General features: G+C 41.7%; 1 long non-coding RNA gene across 1 annotated transcript in view; it reads left to right on the top strand.

Moving 5' to 3' along the window:
* The window catches only part of LOC144819026 (uncharacterized), a 1,001,036-nt gene that overhangs the window by 693,994 nt on the left and 284,139 nt on the right, over positions 1 to 22,903 (top strand). The gene's annotated exons all lie outside the window — the stretch shown is intronic.

Consider the following 22,903-nt stretch of genomic DNA (forward strand, 5'->3'; position numbering starts at 1 on the left):
GAACCATGGGGCCGAGGGGGTCTTCCTGTTATGTTTGGATGTTCTGGGTGGAGCTAATGTGAAAAATGCCCCTTCCAGAATGGAAGTGTATCTGGTGGCTACAATGTTGGGGTCTGTTTCGTTGTCTATACCCATGAAAGCATCAGTAAGAGTCTGTGTGAGTTGATTGTAATCTAAGTTTTTCCAGTCTCTAGTGGTTAGATGGGAGTTCTGAGATGTGTTTTTAGGAGCTATTGTTTTAGTTTTAATGTCAAATAGAATGGCAGAGTGATCAGACCATGTTAGGGGAAGTATTTTGTTCTTGATGATATAAGGATTGTTAGTAAAAATGCCATCAAGCGTATGTCCTGCCTTATGTGTTGGAGCTGTTATCAGTTGTTCAAGATCTACAGAAAGAAGGTCATTAATAAGCTGGTCGGTGTCTTTATCAGTCTGGGATTCGAGATGAAAATTAAAATCTCCCAAGACAGTGAAGTGTTTGTGGTCCATGGCTAACTCACTCAATTGATGGAGTTGTGAGAGAAAAATAGTACGAGAACCTGGAGGTCGGTACAGAAGAATGCCTGTGAATGTTTGGTTAGTAGTAAGAGTGACCGTAAAGGCAAGTGCCTCACAGCTCCCATGTTTTAAGTCTATAGCTTTAACACGGAGGCTGTTACGGTATAATATTGCAATCCCTCCGCCTTTGTGCACAGAGATGCGGTCCTGCCTATGAACACAGTAGTCTTCTGGCATGGCAGCTTTAAAATCGGGTCCTGATGCATCGTCTCCCCAAGTTTCGGTGAGGAATAGGAGATCGATGGCGTAGGTATTAAGCAGCTCTAATATTTCAATTCTATGACAAGGAAGCGAGCGAGTGTTAACTAGTGCTGCATGTATCAATTTTTGGGGTGTTGGTGTTACCAGATTATTATTTGTGCAAAGGGTACAAAGAAATGGCCCTCCAATAGGATCAGCAAGTAAGCATATCGGGGGATCATGCGCCTTATGTAGAGTGTTGTTTAGGTTGAGAAGTTCGTTTGCTGTATAGACTAACCTTGTTGACGCCAGAGATGTAGGGGGGGTGGCCCTAGGCTCGGTCCAGGCTCGGACGGGCGCAGACGGGCTTGGCTTAGGCGCGGCTTCGGCACGCGCCCGGCGCGCCCGCTGCGCCAGCCCGCTGCGCCGTCTGGTAATAACGCACATTATATAGGAGAGTGAGGAGGGTGGGAGTCCTGCGCGACTAGAGCGCTGACCCCGCTACCCCCAAGATGGCGCCCACCGCCGCCAGACGCTGAGCAGATAGTCAAAAACGGAGGTAGGAAAAGATGAGATGAAGCGTGTCAAGGGTGTTAGAGTGCCTGATATAATTCCCCAAGTTAATCTCAAGTTAAGAATCCCCCAAATACAAAATGTCTATCGATGTGCAAATTTTACAGAACAAGATAAAAACACTATTAAAAATGGTGCAGTCTCGGGTCTAGATTACAGGTAACAAGCAATTAGCTCGCAGCCCCAGTTGCAATCACCGGGGAGAGCTACTAAGGCAATGCGGCCACCGAGAAGCCTACCTTAAGTATGCTGGGAGGGCGGGAGTCCTCCGCGACTAGAGTGCTGACCCCGCTACCCCCAAGATGGCGCCCACCGCCGCCAGACGCTGAGCAGATAGTCAAAAACGGAGGTAGGAAAAGATGAGATGAAGCGTGTCAAGGGTGTTAGAGTGCCTGATATAATTCCCCAAGTTAATCTCAAGTTAAGAATCCCCCAAATACAAAATGTCTATCGATGTGCAAATTTTACAGAACAAGATAAAAACACTATTAAAAATGGTGCAGTCTCGGGTGTAGATTACAGGTAACAAGCAATTAGCTCGCAGCCCCAGTTGCAATCACCGGGGAGAGCTACTAAGGCAATGCGGCCACCGAGAAGCCTACCTTAAGTATGCTGGGAGGGCGGGAGTCCTGCGCGACTAGAGCGCTGACCCCGCTACCCCCAAGATGGCGCCCACCGCCGCCAGACGCTGAGCAGATAGTCAAAAACGGAGGTAGGAAAAGATGAGATCAAGCGTGTCAAGGGTGTTAGAGTGCCTGATATAATTCCCCAAGTTAATCTCAAGTTAAGAATCCCCCAAATACAAAATGTCTATCGATGTGCAAATTTTACAGAACAAGATAAAAACACTATTAAAAATGGTGCAGTCTCGGGTCTAGATTACAGGTAACAAGCAATTAGCTCGCAGCCCCAGTTGCAATCACCGGGGAGAGCTACTAAGGCAATGCGGCCACCGAGAAGCCTACCTTAAGTATGCTGGGAGGGCGGGAGTCCTGCGCGACTAGAGCGCTGACCCCGCTATCCCCAAGATGGCGCCCACCGCCGCCAGACGCTGAGCAGATAGTCAAAAAAGGAGGTAGGAAAAGATGAGATGAAGCGTGTCAAGGGTGTTAGAGTGCCTGATATAATTCCCCAAGTTAATCTCAAGTTAAGAATCCCCCAAATACAAAATGTCTATCGATGTGCAAATTTTACAGAACAAGATAAAAACACTATTAAAAATGGTGCAGTCTCGGGTCTAGATTACAGGTAACAAGCAATTAGCTCGCAGCCCCAGTTGCAATCACCGGGGAGAGCTACTAAGGCATCTTGCTAATATGGCACTGTGAGACCACCATGTACCACTACAACTTCACATTAGCAAACTCATCAAAATTGTCACCATTTGGCAAACAAATGTCCTCCCCTCCAAATCAGTATGAATTGACATTGTCCTGCTGTCTCAAAGTGAAATAATCCAATGCAGAATTGTAGTTGACAAACACTGATAAATGTTATCTCCCATATCATATTTCAGAGGGTGAAACAGCACTTCCTGAACAGCAGCATGGCCCAGCACCCTCTGATGACATGGATGTGTATGATGACATTGAGGTTGACTCCCTGCAACTCCTGATCGACGCCATCAACGCCGCCGCCTCCAGAGCAAGGCAGCCCAGCAGCCTTGCGCCAACCCCACCCCCGCTCAGACCAACGAGCAGCAGGCACCTCCCGCGCCAGCTAGCTCCCAGGAGCCCGATCCCACCACCCGGGCCTTCCAAAGGCGGGTTGTTGTGCTCCATGAGCAGTTGGGAGAAAGGTACAGGTGGGGTTTTAGCAACTGGCAGACAACTTGCGGGCCTACATCGGTGTCTCAGTCCCATTAAGGACCACATGTAAAAGATCACAGACACCCACAGCCCCTTCAATGCTCTCCAACAGTCCATGGCTGACATTTCTAGAGTCATGATCCAGAGACACCAGTCGCTATCTGCTCTGGGTGGCTCCAGCAGTGTCAGCCAGGATCTGGCTAACCACCTCTGTATCATGGAGAGCATGGAGCGGATGCAGGCCCAAGACTTGGCTGCCAGGGCTGCCCACATGCGCGAGGTTGCTGGGATCTATCATGCCCTGCACCTGCTCGTTGCCTCCTTGCGGCCATAAGGTTTGGTGCAGATGGATGCTGCTGCTGCCTCAACGTCCTCAGCTCCACCACCTGGTGTGTCAGTGCCTCACAGTGCTGCACCCACAACACCAACAGAAACCTGTGTGGCACATGACACAACAGATGATGGAGATGAGGATGACAGCACATTTCTGCTGAGGAGAAAGCTGTAGCATCCCTCTGTGCTAAGGGCCCAGTTTCTTCTGTGGTCCTGTGCTCAGTATCGTGCCACACATACACTTCTTGCACTTTCTTCCACTGCCCCCTGGAAACACCTCGGACACCCCATGGACTGCCATATCACCCCATTCCTTGCCACTTCAACCAACCTGTGAACTGAACGATGCTCTTCCCTTGGCCCTGTTAACATCAATTGTCTCTGTCTGGCCCTCCAACGGGCACCCTCTGCACTGTCTGGCCCTGCAATTGTCCAATATGCCTACCAAATTTGGAAATAGTGTAAAAAAAAATGACTTGATTCACACATATGTGCATTTGTACAATGATATGAAGGTACAAAGTTGGTGAATAGGGTCTGGATACTGATCCAGCCAGAAGGTACACCAATCGAAATACTAGCAGTGTACATGTCTAAACAGATACGGAGATGCTGAAAATTGGGTCGATATGTGTAAACAGGTGGTGCCACCATTGCACCAATGTAACGGTATACCAATGTCACACTCTCAATAGCCAATCAGGTAAAGTCATGTATCCGTGCATGTCAAAGTCAGTTCCTGCCCACGGCTTGTGCCATCAGTAGCACTAGTAAATTAATATTACTTGTCACATCCACTCACACATGATGTGGAGGACTGACCCTGTTGGCATTGAGCAATTTGCACATCACATTGCAATAGTCCGGACACCACATCCCCATTGATGGAGACACCGAAGGGCACATGTCCACCACAGACATGCCCCACCACATTGTCAGCATCAAGGTAGTAGAGCCCTGCATCCAATACACAATATTAATTACTGCCCAACGGCCTAGTGACATCGTGCCATTGAGCTAGTATTAGCAAAATGTGTTAGAAGAACGCCCCCTGTTCCATGTTTGCATACAGCGAGGCAAGTACTACTGGCCTGCTGTCTAGTATGCCATGCACTGCTAGATACTTGTCTTTGGTCTCTATTTTGACATCCATGAATTGAAAGGAGAACCCCAGTCTGACCCATATTTGTTCCACTCCTGCATACACTGGCGTCCAACTGTCACAGCCAACAATGATTTAAATGAGGCATTTCAGGTTTTTGCCAAATGATTTTCCTGTAGCTGCGCTGGATGTATATGGTGTTGTTTAAGATAGGAGTAAATTTCCTAACAACGTGACGGAGTGTGTATGCCTCGTCCATTCCATCTGCCCATTTTGAGGGAGGTCATAATAGGTGAAGAGTGTAATCAATTAGAGAGCACATGTGCATGTAGACGTTGCAACAATTAAATGTGGTCGCAGTGTTGGCTACCCTGGCACTAAATGTTGGAAAGTTGACCTTCTACAGATGTTAGATGGCAATGCAAACAGTTCCAAAAGCATAGGTGATTACAAAAGGGTAAATTTGCTACAGTTAATCATCAAAACCTTGTACCAAGGCAACATGCACACAATGACAGAGGGGTGTGTGCTACACACGGCATGATGGACCAAGGATATGCAAGTGTCTTGATTGGTTATTGTGAGGTCCCCAGCTGCCAGACAGTTGCAAGTGGGCATGCGCCACACGGTGCTACATCCCAGCCCAGTGATCCATACCGACATATGGAAAATGTGCGGGAGCGCAGCTTGGGAATGAGAGGGCCCTTAGGGTCGTCATAGAGTCAGTGATCATGACCCAGCTAAAATGCAAGTATGTGGGAGTTCACAAGGATTGTGACACAAGACAGTTCAGGATAGGCATGCCATGACTGCTGGTCCCAGTAGTCATCAAGGGTGTGTCACCCAAGTGGCGCACAATTGCAGCTTGTTAGACAATGTAGCAGGACATTTGTGGAGTGACATTGGGCAGTTTGTGAGAGTATTGAAATGCCTGTGGGTCTTTGGAGGAGTGATTGTGGCTGATCTGGTCCTGTTGGCTCATGGTAGAGCCAGTCGGTCCAGTTAAAATCCTGTAATGTCCGCTGTTGCCCTGAGTAATTTGCAACATTCAATCTGCTCTTGGCTCGAATCCGGTCCTGCAGATTGTGAAGTGTGAGATTGCCTCCGCCTTTTACCTGCATTGGGGCGGCGGGAGGATGCATTGTGCTACTGCTGTTGCGGATAAGTGGGCACACTCTCAGTATTTGCAGAGGCATAAGAGTCCATCCATTCTTCAGCCTGTTCTTGATTTAGAACAAAGTGAGTATTTCCCTTTGCTGCTACACGTAGACGTGCTGGGAACAGGATAGAGTACAGAAGCTTGTATTGCCTAAGACGTTTTTTGACTGCCATGAATGTGTATCTGTGTTTAGTGACCTGTAACGTGTAGTCCTGGATGAAAATTTTGAATTATTGACAACCTGAATGTCTTGTTGTTTTATAGTTAATTGCATTATGGCATCCTGTCCCTGTAGTTGAGGATGCGGATCTAGAACATAGGTGGCTTCAAACCTGTTGCCAATGGTCTTGTAGGCACCCTGTGCCCCCGTTCCACTATGACGCAAGATGATAGAGTGCCTTCAGCTAGCGTAGAGTAGGGCCAAGTCTTAATTACAAATCTGGATCTTTACCCTCCTGACCTTCCGGCAGGCCCACCATGTGTACGTTGTTGCGTTGTGTCCGTCCTTTGGCATCCTCGACTCTGTCTTCCAGCAACTCAACAAGTTTGAGTAAGTTTAGTATATGTAGGTCTGCAGCTGCAATATGCAGGTTAATTTCAGCAATGTCAGCTTCTCCGGGAATGGTGCTATCTACCAGTTAGTGATGATCTGCACGTAGATGTGTGAGGTCTATTGCCACCTTCACAATTTTGTTTATTGAGGAAGAGCATACTTGCTATAGAGATTCACCCAGCTTTTCAACTGCTACTAAAACGGCATCCTGCTTGCCAGAGCCATAATCCATTGTGGTTTGCATTGCCATCTTACTTGAGTTGCCTCTGAAGGACAGAGGGGAGGTCAGTGCGCCTCCGGTACCTACCTTGGCACGAGTGCTGTGTGACATGTGGCTGGGGTCACAGCCACATGTTGCCTCCGGGCGTGGACTAGGTGGGCTTCAGAATGTCCACCTATTGCAGCTGAATCAGCCACACCAGGGCAGCACCATTCAGCAGGGAGCGCAGGCTGAAGTGTAGGGCACCAGGAGATCCACATTTCAGGTTGGCAGGTTGGTGGACAGTGTCCAGCTGTAGAGTGAGGTGTTGTTTGCTAAAGCACACTTCTGTGTGGTGCGTTTGTGAGATTTATCCTAGCCCCTTGGCTCAGTATCACAGGGGTGGAAGCCTTGCCTGTACTACGATGTCAGGATGAACATGCAACATCTCCTGTCTGTGGGCGCAACACTCTGCTCTGCATCTGCAATGCGAGTTGGGTTGGCTGGCAAAGTGTCCATTACAAGTCACTCATTGTGTGGTCGCAGTATGGCACAGGTACTGAGCGTCTGTTGCCGCACCTATCAGTGTTTCTCAGGCATGGAGTCTTCCCTGTAACACTTGTGCGCCCACGTCAAAGGCACAGCAGTTGGTGAGTGCTGGGACATGGCCGCAGTCATAGCTAGTCCACGCAGCAGAGGGGAGCAAAGTGTGTGGAAGTGGGGATTTGCTTAGACTGTGTTTTGCAGCTGGGCCAGCAGAGGCACCACCGCACCACCCCAGCACGCAGGATCACAACAAACATTCAGTCGTCTCCCTACGCTGACCACCAGATCCACAGTGCCCAGGATCAGACAGTCTAAGGTCAGGAGAGGTCAGGGGTGGGTGGGGTGTGGGGAAGGCCCTCAGGGATGTCCATATGCACTGTGACTCATCATGACTCGCCACCAGTTTGTCCTAAGTCTGTGTCCCCACTTTCACAAAGCACCCGTTTAGCAGCAGGACTCTTGGAGGACGCCGTGGTCCATCTAGGGCTCTCTTTCACAAATCTGGGAGCGTAGTGGTCCATCACAGGATGTAGGGAGTGACTCTCCAGGTCGTCCTCCCGGGATCAGGTGTCAGTGCGCAGGACCACACAGGCACACCGAGGGTTGGCGTCATGGTCCAAGTTGCGACAATGGTCCCGTCCGGTGGATGAGATGTCCAGGGCACAGTTTGCACTCCCCTGTGAATTGTGGCCCTAGTTCTCCTCCCAGTGGCACCGTAATGGTAACTGCACCACTTCCACAGCCTGGAGGGCAAAGCTCATCCGTGGCCTTACATAGCCACTGACTCAGATATGTTATGAGCGCACTCTGCGGTTCAGGAGTCCCTGGCTCAGCGGTGCGATGAGCAGGCCTTGATTTTCCTTTAAATTTGCCTCAGGGCTGCAGCTGGTGTGTATTTTTGCCGCCACTCACCAGGATGTGCAGCAGGTCAGCATACAACGAATGAATGTGCCTGTAGAAAGGAAGCTCCAAGCAGCTCTGTACCGAAGCACGTCTGCACTATTTGCTGGCTTAGCCACCACACATGTTGGCATTGCTCACAAGTGGGCCATCAGTAATTATTTTTACTTTTTACATGTGCTACTCACCCATGGGGGACACATGACATAAGGCCATCACTTTCTGTACACTTCCAGGTGTTTGTGTACCTGCATGTTTTTATCAGATGTTGATGTTACGTAGTGGTTCATATGCAATGGGAGATATGTCTCACTGGTAGCTATGAATCATTTTCTTCACCATTTCAGGGCTGTACAGCAGGCTGCCACCTGTGATGTCCAAGCAACGAAAAGGCGACTTTAACACGCCAAATGTGTGCTCCCAAATGTACCTTGTGCATCTGTGTGCCGCCTTATACTGCCTCTTGCGTTGGTCAGTGGGGTTTCGTAGGGGTGTCATCATCCATGCTCCAAGTGCAGGTAAACAACCGTTACAATGCAACTATTACAACGGACTACTTTTACAACGCAACTATTACAACGAAGGATCCTTTACAACGAATGCTTTTACAACGCATGACATTATATCGCAGATGCCATTACAACGCATGCCATTACAACGTAAGTATATAATTAATTAAATATAAAAATAATAAAAAATATTATTAATAAAAATAATTATTAATAAAAAAAGTACTTTAAATAAATTAAATTAATTAATGTAAGTAATTTTAATATTAAGTAAAAAAAAAATATATATATAAGTAATTTTTACCCCTACATTATCCAGCACTTACCCTACTATTACACCCCCCTGGAGTTAGAATAGTAATTTTTACCCCTACACTATCCAGCACTTACCCTACTATTTCACCCCCCTCGAGTTAGAATAGTAATTTTTACCCCTACACTATCCAGCACTTACCCTACTATTTCACCCCCCTGGAGTTAGAATAGTAATTGTTACCCCTACACTATCCAGCACTTACCCTACTATTTCACCCCCCTGGAGTTAGAATAGTAATTTTTACCCCTACACTATCCAGCACTTACCCTACTATTTCACCCCCCTGGAGTTAGAATAGTAATTTTTACCCCTACACTATCCAGTACTTACCCTACTATTACACCCCCCTGGAGTTAGAATAGTAATTTTTACCCCTACACTATCCAGCACTTACCCTACTATTTCACCCCCCTGGAGTTAGAATAGTAATTTTTACCCCTACACTATCCAGCCCTTACCCTACTATTTAACTCCCTTGGAGTTAGAATAGTAATCTTTACCCCTACACTATCCAGCACTTACCCTACTATTACACCCCCCTGGAGTTATAATAGTAATTTTTACCCCTACACTATCCAGCACTTACCCTACTATTACACCCCCCTGGAGTTAGAATAGTAATTTTTACCCCTACACTATCCAGCACTTACCCTACTATTATACCACCCTGGAGTTAGAATAGTAATTTTTACCCCTACACTATCCAGCACTTACCCTACTATTTCATCCATTATTTTAAAACACCTACATTATTAAATTAAAAATATATATATAATTATAAAAAAAGAAAAATAAATCAAAATTAAAATTAAAATAAATTAAATTATATTAATTTTAATTAATTACATTTTAAAAAATATTATATACTTACCAATACTTATGTTGTAATGGCATGCGTTGTAAAGGCATCTGCGATGTTAAAAATTGCGTTGTAAAGACATTCGTTGTAATGGGTCCTGCGTTGTAAAAATTGCGTTGTAAAGGTAGGCGTTGTAAAAGTATGCGTCGTAACGTCATACATCCCCAAGTGCATATCCTTGGTCCCCTGTGACATATAAGGGAACAAGGAATAAGTCATTGGTTGTGCTGGATGTGTTGTTGATGTAGATGGATTTGTGTGTCGAAATTTATGTCATGTTGTTTCTCAAGTTGGCCATGTGTTGCTGCTGAATGCTTTAGTGCATGTTTGAAAAAAGTTGTTGGCTCTCTGCTGTTACTCCATCCACCACCCAACATCTATTTGGTGCGCAGCTGAGTTGCATGAGTGGCTCTTCTCCCATCTGCCACTGACACTGATCCATCATACGCACTGTCATTACCATTTGCGATGTAGGATGCAGTAGAACACACAACAAACAGTTGATATTCTGTGCTGCTGCAGCTGGCCAGCCTGCAGCAATGCACAACACTTGATGTTTCCTGTCATGAGCTGGCCCAAAAACATAGTTAGCTACCCCATACATGCATGGACCATTATTGGCTTGTTTTATTCGCCATCACGATTGACTTCAGCAGACGCAATACCATCCACTCCCTGTACTACGTGATCCTTCCTGGCTTAGACTCCAACTCACATACCATGACTGCTCAACATACATTATCCATGTTGACATATGACATGTTGTTTGACATGAGGCTGACCAGGGTTGTCACCACACTAAGTCACGATGCAGGACACACCTTAGATTTCTCGTTATGCGCACCTCGGGCCAGCACGTTGGCACCTGTCCACACCCAGACAGGACCAGGCCCCTAATTCCTAGCAGTCGTACACCCCATCAAAGCATTGAGTACACGGCAAATGAACTGCAGAGCAGGATTCCTACATTTGGAAATGTATGTCAGCAATGTATCCTAGGTGACAAGGAGACTTTAAATGGTGGACACTGCAACAATGAGATCTCACACTTGATTACAGTCACACAACTGGGTAGAGATATGTCCTTCCTCCAGCTGAATAGTCGGTCCATTACCTAACATGAATCTGTAGACCACACCATACTCAAGGAACAAAAGCCCAAATGAGATGCTCATTGCTGAGACGTTGCTTGTTGATAATTCCAACCCTGACATCCTTAATGCTGTACCCGAAGGCTATGGGATCACAAGAAAGGATCAGTTCGGACGAGGAAGGGGTAGTCTAGCAATTAGTTAGAATTTGACTTTCATATGCCAAATAGGAGAGGCAGACATGGCCAAATGTGAAGGATATTTAACCACACTCACCATCATTGACGATAAGAACATAGCATGCTTCCTGATTTCCCACACCACTGACCCAGGATCTCACTTTTCTTCAGTGGCCGTAGGTATTCAGTGATACATAGAGCAATCAGACACAATGTATTCATCATCTTAGGGTATCCCGACATACACTTTGCTGATGTTGAGAAATCAGCGGTAGCAATAGTCTGTGATGGGCTCATGGTGCTCCACCTCACACAAATGACAGTGCTCCCACACACCAAGCAGGGCACTCCTGGATACCATCTTCAATGACATGACAACCATGGAATTTTAAATGCTGGTGGCCATTTCTATGGTACTACCACCATAGTATCCCTTTTCACATCCCATGTCAAGTTGTAACAACATGCAAACCCAATAAAACAGTGACCCACAGGCAGTGGGATGATTTATGACAAAGACATTTGCACTGGTTTACATGTAAATGAACTCATATTGGGTAAGGACATTGACATAGCCAACAGACATGTAGAAACCTGCTTCACAGAGGCACTCAATGAGTTAGCACCATGGTCCACTGACAATGCCAGGAGAGCTATAGCCTCTGTACACAGGTTCAACAAAAACGTACGATAGGCTAAGGAAAAGATGGAAACAGCTGACTCGCCGATGTAATAATAACTATTGTATCATACTTAGGGGGGGTTACAAGGAAGTACAAACTTATGGGGGCATTTAACACAACTTTTATGACACGGAAATTGATATGTCAGAATACACATCTCCAAAAATGTTTAGCTTACTGAAAGTCTTACAATGAGATGTGAGATTGACTCAGCCCCCTCATACATCTGAGGAGTCCTGTAATGGATTATTCAATTTATTGTCAGGTGAGGTGACAGAGATTACTGTCAACTTTCCTCTGGAGGCTCACCAGGGCATAGGCGGCATAACCACTATGGATATAGCAGTCAAAGGAGTAACCTTAGACGAGTTTGGAGTGCTAGCAACAGATGTGATTAGGAAGCTTGCAACTGTTGTCATAAAAGGCTCACAGGAGGAACCTGAACACACAGAAATTCAGATGCATGTAGGTCACTGCATCATGCAATTTATGTCATTACTGTTCTCCCACTCATTGCAATCATGTACAGTCCCCTTTGAATGTCAACAAGACATGGTCCGTCCATTGAGATGAAACCTCACATAGACCATGAAGTGCATTTTATTTTTTGGCCCATTTCAAAGCTAGCTTTCCTGGGGAATCATTGCTGTAAAAGTAGTTTACATTTTTAGTTTCTATTTTTCAATGTTTGTATCAAAGGTTATATTGGGGTGAGAGGTGGTCTGCCACTCTTTCACAAGTGATGTCATCAGTGATGTAATTTGAGATGTCATCAGTGATGTCATGAGTGATGTTACTGACCATGTCATGAGTGATGTAATATGTGACGTCATCAGCAGTACATTGCGGGCGCGCGAGTTATAGTTGGGGGGAATTTCAATGGTTTTGTATGAGTGAAATGTCCAGCTAACTATAACATGTGTGAAACCTGTTTTTTTCAATTAATTTCTAAGGTTTTTTTAAATGCTAATTTCTAACTATAAGGTGGCTGAAACCTATGTTTTTTTCAGTGAATTTCAAAGGTTTTGTAAATGATAATTTTTAAATGTATTAATTGTTATATTTTTTTATACTGATTTACTACATTGTTATAAACTATTAATTTTTATATTTTTTTTCTAAAATTACATTACATATTTTTAATATGAATTGAATTCTTTTTTTAGAAATAATAAAATTGTAATATTTCTTTTTTTATTTTATATATTTTTTAATTTATATATATTTTATATAGCAGGCAATGATATCCTATCGAAGGAAATTCAAGTTACTGGTAAGTACTGTTAAAATTACTTTTCAGGATCATTACAGGGCTGAAAGATGCAGCACTGAGGTCTCTCCTGATAACACGTGAGTAAATCAGAATGCTTAGTTCGGCTGATTTTTGAGGAATTTGTTAAAGTTCCAAAACTCCACACTTAGAAGAATTTCCAAGTGAAACCAGTGAATGTTAGCCTATGGAAGGAAATTCAAGTTACTGTAACTACGCTTAGAATTACTTTTCAGGATCAGTAGTGGGCTGAAAGATGCAGCACTGAGGTCTCTCCTGATAATAGGTGAGTAAATCGGACTTCGGTAGTTCGGCTGATTTTAGAGGATTTTTTTAAAAGTTCCAAAACTCCACACTTAAAAGAATTTCCAAGTGAAACCAGTCAATGTTAGCCTATGGAAGGAAATTCAAGTTACTATAAGAATGGTTAGAATTAATTTTCAGGATCAGTAGTGGGCTGAAAGATGCAGCACTAAGGTTTCTCCTGGTAACAGGTGATTAAATCGTAATTCGAAGTTTGGCTGATTTTAGAGGAATTTTTAAAGTTCCAAAACTTCACACTTAGAAGAATTTCTAAGTGAAACCAGTCAATGTTAGCCTATTGAAGATAATTCAAATTACTGTAAGTATGGTTAGAATTACTTTTCAGGATCAGTAGTGGGCTAAAAGATGCAGCACTGAGGTCTCTCCTGATAACAGGTGAGTAAATTGGAATTCGTAGTTCGCCTGATTTTAGAGGAGTATTTTGCTCAGTAGTGAAGGAAGGGGGTGGGGCCTGAGGTGACATGTGTGCAAACACGCCCTGTGGCGCGTTTTAAGTTGGGGAATTCATTCCTCTTCAATCCTGAGGTCCCCTGTGGGCCAACTAGCCCACCAGGTACCTCCAGTATGTGCCATCATTTCTTGGGGCCTTGGGGGTCCTTGTGGGACCCCCTGAGTAGGCCTAGTGGGTCAGGGTCTTTCTACCCTGCCCCTTTGCGTCTTTTGGGCACTTGTTTATCACTTTTCTTGTGCCTCAGTTCTACCGAGACACAAGATGGCGGACAACACTTCCTGGTTTGGAGTGTTTACAGACAGTTTTCAGCCAATTAGCATGCAGCTCGTGCTCGTAGCGGTACGCGTAAAAGACTCGGACAGTACGCGTACGGTACAACTTCGGATATATATCTATGATTTTACTTTAGATTTTCTCATGAACTACTGAACGGATTTACAACGATTAACAAAAAGCACAATCTATGGACCAAACTCTACCTTTTTGCCAAATTTGGTGTAATTCCGTTCAGCAGTTCGGGCTGAAGCCGTGTCTAATGGTCCCTATGGAAAATTGCATGGGGAAAACATGTTTTGGAACCCCCCTTTTTTCTTGGCCCCTGCTTAACGAATCCCCCCAAACTTTTAGGGAAGGAGCGGAACTGAGTAGACCATCGTCGTGGAGAATTTCACCAAGATTCGTCAATCGGCGCTAAAGTTATTCCAAATAGAATGTTGTGGATTTCCTATGAAACTTGATCCTAACTATAACTACCTACATGCGACCGCCAGTAGGTAACACATATATATATATATATATATATATATATATATATATATATATATATATATATATATATTTATTTTATTTTTTTCACTGAAAAAACCATAGGTTTCACACCAGTTATAGTTAGCTGAACATTTTACTCATACAAAACCATTGAAATTCCCACGTTATAGTTAGTTGGACTCACTATAACTCGCGCGACCGCAATCCACTTCTGATGATGTCACATATTACATCATTCATGACATGGTCAGTGACATCACTGATGACATCACTGATGACATCTCAAATGACATCACTGATGACATCACTGATGACATCATCCAGTGAATGTGTATTCCTGTGAAGTTAAAATATGTTTTACATATTGAAGAATGAGTGTATGCATGAGTGTCTGCATGAAGGATTTAGTAGGTGTGTAACTGACTGTATGAGTGAATGATTAAATGTGTCTTACTGAATGCATAGGTTAGTGATTAAACTGTCTGAATGTGTGCATCATTATGTCTGTTGTTGTGTAAGCTGCTGCATGTGTTGATTACTAGCTATATGACTGGCTATATGGGTTATTGATTGGTTGCCCAAGTATTTGTATGTGAGGGTGAGTGTGTGTGGGAGTGGCTGGGAGATGTGTGACTCTGTGCATACATGTGTGAGCAGTTGATTCACTTGCTGTTTGGGTTCAAGAGTACATGTGGAAATAGCTGTATGGGCGGTTGACTGTGTGCATGGGTGTGTCGGTGAGTGAATGTATATCTCAGTGCTACATGTCCAAGTAAGTACATATGTAAAACACAGTGCATGTGAGAGTTGGCATATATCAATGACTATACATGAGAGCCTGTGATTGCGTAAGTGACTGTATGGATCAATGTGTACTTGTATCAGTGATTGTAAAAGAGAGTAAGTATGTGTTAGTATATGTTTGAATAAGTAAGGTTATGTGTGTATAACTATATAGATGAGGAAATTGGAGTGTCATTGATTCTTTTCATTACTGAGTAGATTAGAGAGTAACTCCATGGATGAGTGGCACTGTGTGAATGTCTGTATAGGTTTATGAGTGCATATGATAGCGTTGTATTGATGAGTGACTGTATGTATGAGTGATTGTATGGGTGAACGCGTGGATGTGTGTGTAGACGTATGAATCAGTGAGTGTGTATGTAGTAAGTGGTATTACTGTGTCAATGGTTTCAGGAATGGTAGTCTGTAATGAACACTGGATGTATAAAAGGTTAGATTAGAGTGTGAGGAGGTGCATCGTATTATCACATGGATGATGTCATCAGTGATGTCATCATTGAAGTCACTGACCATGTCATGAATGATGTAACACGTGACATCATCAGCAGTGGGTTGCGGTCGCGCGAGTTATAGTGAGTCCAACTAACTATAACGTGGGAATTTCAATGGTTTTGTATGAGTAAAATGTTCAGCTAACTATAACTGGTGTGAAACCTATGGTTTTTCAGTGAATTTCATATGTTTTTTAAATGCAACTTCCTAACTATAACGTGTGTAAAACCTATGGTTTTTTCAGTGAATTTCATAGGTTTTTTAAAGGCTACTTCCTAACTATAACGTGTGTAAAACCTATGGTTTTTTCAGTGAATTTCATAGGTTTTTTAAAGGCTACTTCCTAAGTATAAGCTGTTTATAACTTATTTTTTTTCATCATATTTCATTGATTTTTTTAATTGCGAAATATAAAATATTTTTTTAATGTATTCTATAGTTTTATCATAGATTTTCGAGAAATGTTTTCATAGTATTACAAACTTTTCTTCACTGTCAGAATTGCTTGGGGACTCCTTGTAAGTCTCAAAAGGTTTACAAAGTCTTTACCTTACCTTCATTTTACCGTTTTCAGACTTGTCACTAAATGTTGAAAAACGTATTGAGGTGCGCGACCGAGTGCGCGCACCCCGGTATTTTGAAAGAATAAAAAAGGTTTGAAACTTTATCGGCATTGTTCTTGTGACCCCATATGAAGGTATTTAACATTTGAGAATGTATACCTTTCCTCCTTTTCACATTTTAAAACTTCATTAAATTAGACCGATACTTCTAATTGACGTACGTGTCTGGAATACGTACCGCGTATACGTCCTAATACGCGCATGTCAAATCATGTGACTTGAAAAGAACACTTGGTTCATAGTAGTTTCTATTCTGCAATTTTCCAGAAACCACCAACTTCCCTCACTATCTATTTGGCGCTGAAGAGAGAAACAACCTTTATCATCTTTCCTGAGACTTCGCTGAAATGGCTGCTGCACGCAATTCATCTTCGGAATCTGAAGAAAATGTTCATCTTCCTTTAAAAAAATAGAAGGAATCTTTCATTTGGCAATTGTTTACCTTTCCTCAGGATCAAAAAAAAGTAAATGCTCCGAAAGTAACTTGTACAATTTGTAGCTCAGTACTTTCAAGAGGAAATCCTTCCAAAAAATATTCCTTTTCAATTCATACCATGAAGAGACATATGAGCCATGTCCACCCTGTGCAATATGCACAGGCAGCGACAAGAGCTCTGGCAACAGAACTACCACCAGCTGAGGCCAGTACTTCATCGACCAGACGACCTACAACTCCATCTACTGCAGAGATGGAGTTGAAACCATTTTTGTCGAAAGTGCATATAAAATGCAACAAGTGTAAAGGATTGATTGTGTACGGGGAGCAGAGCCTCATTCTAGTTGAAAGAAGATATAATGACCATGTAAGATTCGAACGCAGCTAATTTTTTAACAACTTCCTATGTTCCTGTTTTACAGTTCAAAAATGTGGTTCCAGTTTTACAATATATAAAGAATAAAAAACTTTTTGAAAAAAAAAAAAAAAAAAGCCTAAAAAAAATCAGTTCTTTTCAGAACTACATCATTATACCAAAACAGCTCTATTCATATGCTAAAGTATCGCCGCATTTTCGGTACAATAATTAAAGAATGCGGCAATACTTGGGGCATATTATGAAGAAGACGTGATAATTTATCGTCGCTTTTGTCGGCAGAACGCAGTAACAAAAGCGCCGATAATCGCCTTCATAATATGAGCCATATTATCAAGGACGGACGATACAATATCGCCGCTTCTATAGGCAGGAAACTACCGATAAAACGGCGATAATGGACTTGATAATATGCTGTATGGAATTCCTATCGAAACCCATATTAGATGTTTTCACATCTCACATGGGCTTTGATAAGATTTCCATACGGCATATTATCAAACCCATTATCGCCGCTTTATCGGCAATTTCCTGTCGATAAAAGCGGCGAAAATGTATCAACCGTCCTTGATAATATGCCCCTATATTCTAAAAAATTCAAATTGAAACGTATGTTATAAGCCTTTATATCTAACATAACGTTCGACTGCAATTTATAAAGCATATTATGGACGCCGTTTTCGCTCCTATATTGGGAACTTCCTGCCGTTCAAGGCAGCGATAAAGTCTTCCGTATCCTTGGAAATGGTCCTGAACACCTTTGTTAGAACGTCATAACACCGCCTGCGGTAAAAGCACTTTGCATGTGTGCAGCACAGACAGTTAATGACATGCATAGTAGGCATATGTTAAACTACAAGCAAAATCTCTTTGAAGGCGAAAATACTATCACGTACACGGCTATTCTTAGGAAAACAGTTTAAATAAACTTGTTTATCATACGAGTTGCACGGGCTGCTTTGATGAAGCATTTGGCAGCGTTAACATGGAGGTGTGCAAAATAAAACTAAATCAACCCCCTCTCCTAATTACAAAGCACACATTAGTGCATAAAAACAACGCTTGTTTTCACGCGGTAATGTTAACATGCACTGTCATCACTAGAAGTAAAATCATAGTCATAGTCTATTTTAATTTAATGTCCCGTTTTTTACGTTTAGAAATCTACTTACCGTAAACAACTAGCAATAATTATCACTATGTTGGCTTACTTCCAATTATTTTTCGTCAACCAACGGCGATTTTTAACGCTTAGGAGTCTTAAAATCATCAAAGTTTATTTCTAAAACTACTGATTCCCAAACTGTACACCACGGCTCCACAGTCCGTCGTAATTAGGTGCCAAGGGCACGGCGCACACTAGGGTGACCAACCGTCCGTAAATTCCACAGACGTCACTACCCTGTTATGTGTAACTGTATCCATCTCAGAGAGCTGCGCGCTCCTCCCTTGTGATAAGGCTGACAGCCCATGCTAGAACGGCCTTGGATTTTACTGCACCAGAAGCACCCCTCCCGCACATGTTAATTCTCAAAGGAGCTTCCTGCCTCAACGAACAGAAGGCATTGCCTTCGATAAAAAAAGTAAAACCACCAGCATGCCATATTAGGAAACACTAAGGCATATTACCAAGCAATAGCGATAATTATCGCTATTGCGTGGTTAGAGACAAAATTTTACTGCAGAGCTGCGGCGATTTTTATCGCAGATAAACCTTGGTATTACCAAGGTTTATCGCAAATGCGATAAAAAACGGCCGCAATGCATGAATATCACTGGAAAGTCAGCGATATTCATGCATTACCGAGCTAATGCTCTTAGCCATGTTATCCACCTCCCATTGGATAACATGGCTAAGAACTGCTCAGGGCAGGTGTTAGCTTTTGGAGATATTCGCGCTTAGCGCGAATATCTCCAAAAGTTGGTAATAAGAGATAGCGATGTTAGCGACTGTTTCCAGTCGCTAACATCTTGGCACGCTCACTTTGCACGTCATTAGTGATAAATATCACTGACATGCAAAGTGGGGCCCAAGATGGTCGCTATCTCCTACTAGCTGTCGCTAACTGGTGTTAGCGACAGCTAGGTAATAGGGAGATAATTTTATCTCCGCTTTCTTGGCTTTTAAAGCCAAAAAAGCGGAGATAATCCCCCTTGATAATATGCCCCACTTTCTTTAAAGAAGACTATGAAAGAAAATTAAAAAAACAGCTTAATGTTTTTTCATTCTGTCATGAATTTTGAACAGCAGTATTTTCATTAACATATTCAACAATGCCATGGTTACTGCTTTTGTACTTAAAGGAACTAGCACCTAATCTTAAAGCCAATAGTCTTTCCTTATTGTTTGTGTGAAGGTATTTCCTGTTCTACATATCTGCATGCAATCAGACATACACCATACCACCAGTCGAGCAACACCCTATGCTAGACGCATATTTGTAGTTTAGGTGCTTTAATGTGCCCACAGAATTACATCCAACACCTCCTTTGAAAAGACCCCTCCCTTTTTTTAAACAGTCCTTAAAGCCATGGAAACAACACCATTTAACAGTAACCTCACATCCTGTTACTGAACATCATGTATAACTGATAACTTCTACCTTTTCAGTCTGCCTATGTAAGGAAGTATTGTAAACTCTCACCCACCGCACCCCACCCTTTGCTGTAGTTTGTTCTTCACAGGCCTCTTCTCCCTACAACTCTGCAGAGAAAGACTCAGGTCATAAACTACAAAGCTGAGAGAGTAAATACATTTGGAATGTCTAAATGGCTGGATCGATCATTGAAAGAATGAATAGATGAATGAAAAGAGAATAGTTACATAATCTAAGAAAACATGCATGAATAAATGAATGAGAGCAAGTATAGATCAGAGAAAAAATAAATAGATGAATGTACGGCTGGAAGGCTGCTTGAATGGCTAGAAGGATGGATAGATATGTTAAAGGATGGATGCATGAGTAAAAGAGCACGTTATGGATCAGTGATTTAGTGAATGGATGTGTGAAAGGATACATAGATAAATAAATGAAAGGGTAGATGATGGTCAAGTAAATGCGTGGATAGATAAATTGATATGTGAAAAGATAAAAGAATACTTAACTGAAAGGGTGATTATAAAGATAAATTAGTAAGTGAAAGGGGGTAGATAGACAAAAACATAGATACATCAGTGAAGTAAAAGGGTGGATAGTTAAGAGAGCGGATGGCTGGATCAGTGAACAGATGATTGAATGAGTGATAGAAAGTGTCCCAATTACTTTAATAAAGGTAACAGGATGTACAAAGCACCTACCAACTGTTAGATAAAAGGGTGTGGAACCACTGTAAACTGCTGAGTAGGTCAAGAAACCCACAGGTGAACATTCTATGCGAACCACTGTCCTAAGTGATAAAAATCGGTCCAAATAAATAAATATTGTTGTAAAGTCAGCAATATTCATCCATTACCAAACTATTTGTCTTAGTCATGTTATCTACCTACCATTGCATGACATATGTAAGAACTGCTCAGGGGCAGCTATTAGATTTTTTAGATTTTGGAACATGACACAAATATGTTTCAAAGTGGGTAAGAGCAGATAGCAATGTTAGGAACTGTTTCCAGTCACTAACATCTTGCAATGCTAACTTTGTATGTCAATTATATTATATTTCACAGACAAACAAAGCAAATCCCAATGTAGGCATTATCTATTATTACATGTCGCTAACTGGTGTTAGCATCTGCTACATACTAGAGAGATAATTTTATCTCTGCTATCTTGGCTTTTAAATTCAAAATTGCAGAATAAAACCCCATTGATAATATGCTCTAAACTTCTGTAACACATATCATTTACCTGCAATGTTTTGACAATCCGCATTTGTGAACTAACTCACTGAATGTTGCTGATTTTTTAAATAAATTTTTAAGAGGCTCCTTGTGACCGTGCAGCCAATCCTCCATGGAAGTGCTCACATAAAACAGAACACTAGTATGACCAGGATACTCAAAGAAATGACACAGTGTTGAAAAAGTATTTTTATTATTTATACTTACCTAAGAAATAGTAATATTGAAAAATTTAAAATCTTTAAAAAACATGGTATCTGTGGAAGGAAAGTACAAATATGATTATAGTGTTATTTTATAAAACAAAACAAAGTAGAAGTGAATGAAACAGAAAGTGAAAGAAAAGAAGACTGAGGGACAGAAAAAGACCGAGACAGAATAATTGGAAAGAAATAATAGCACTCAAAGATTGACTGTCTAAAGGAAAGTAAAGTGAGAGACAAAATGAGCGTATGATCAGTGATAATACACGAAACAAACAGTCTGTGAACTAAACAGACTAAGAGTACCTAAATGTCTTAAAGACATAGATAAAATAAAGAAACAACACTAAGAGAAAAAGAGTGAAAAAGGTTGAGTAACAGAAGATGAATGGAATACAAACAGACATGGAGTGTAAGAGAGACAGATAAAGAGAAAAGAAGTAGGGTGAGAGAACTAAACTATACATTTTAGCTTGGAAATTGAGTATAATTAAAGAAAGCAGAGTAAAGGAACAAATTGTAAGGTACAGTAAGACAAAGAAGTTAAGATTCAGGAAACAAAGATGATAAAGGATCAATAAAGGTGACTCTCTTTAAAGCAACATAAGTAATAAACTGAAGAGTAAGTAAGACTGAATAGAATACTAATAGAAAAGATGTAAGAGAAAAAGCATGAGTTAAAGGGAATAACCAAATCTAAACACCACTAACAAAGGAAGAGGATGAAAAAATAAGGATAAGACACAGGTACACGAAACACTCAGATATGATTAGTTGTTCTTACCTTAAAAATGTAATATCTGTGGAAGACAATAAAGAAATCTTTTATAATACATATTTCTGAATCCTATGTAACAAAATAACTTAGACAACATATTTACTGGTTTATTTTTGCTGTCCTCAGATAAATTGATTTTCACTATAAACAGTGATTTCAATAGTAATCATCATGTGACAGCGGGGAAAAAAAAACACAATCAAAATGATTGTATTTAAAAAAAAACGTACAAGATCTCTATACATACTATAAATACCTAGAAAAAAACATGTCTTAAAAGTTTTTCTCTAAATCGCAATTTCTTGAGTAAGCACAGCACATACTCCACAATTACAAACTAATTAAAGTATATCAGTTACTTTTAAATACCTCTCCACAAATAACCGTGCAACTATGTTCTTAAAACATTTATCTCAAGTCAACATTTTGATATCTCATTTTTTTCCACATGGCCAAATACTATGAGTTAAGTCGTTATTTTTTGAGTACCTCTCAACAAATTTGCGACTAAGTATGTTCTAGAAACATTTATCTCAAATCCAGATTTAGATATCTCATACTTTTCCGCATGGCCAAATAGTATGAGCTAATTCGTTTCTTTTGAGTACCTCTCAACAAACTTCCAAGTAAGTATACTCTAAAAACATTTATCTTAAGTCCACATTTTCATATCTCATTGTTTTCTGCGTGGCCAAACAGTATAAGTTAATTCCAACATGTCCTGTACCATCAACATTAAGGAAACCTTACCTTATGCTATCTCTTTGGCACACAAAAGTTTCATTTCTATATTTGAACACCCTTAAACACATGATATTTCTAAACAACACATTTTCATATCTTTACAGTATTACTCTGACTATACCAAGTAATTTCACTGAAATTTTGGTTGCAAAAATATCAGATAAGAATTTCTTAACTCAGAAGGCAAACGATTCTTAAAACTTAACTGACTATCATTGCAGAGCGTCCAACCAGTTGGACACTTCAAA

This window comes from Lissotriton helveticus, chromosome 2_1, assembly GCF_964261635.1.
Source record: "Lissotriton helveticus chromosome 2_1, aLisHel1.1, whole genome shotgun sequence".
Lineage (NCBI taxonomy): Eukaryota > Metazoa > Chordata > Amphibia > Caudata > Salamandridae > Lissotriton > Lissotriton helveticus.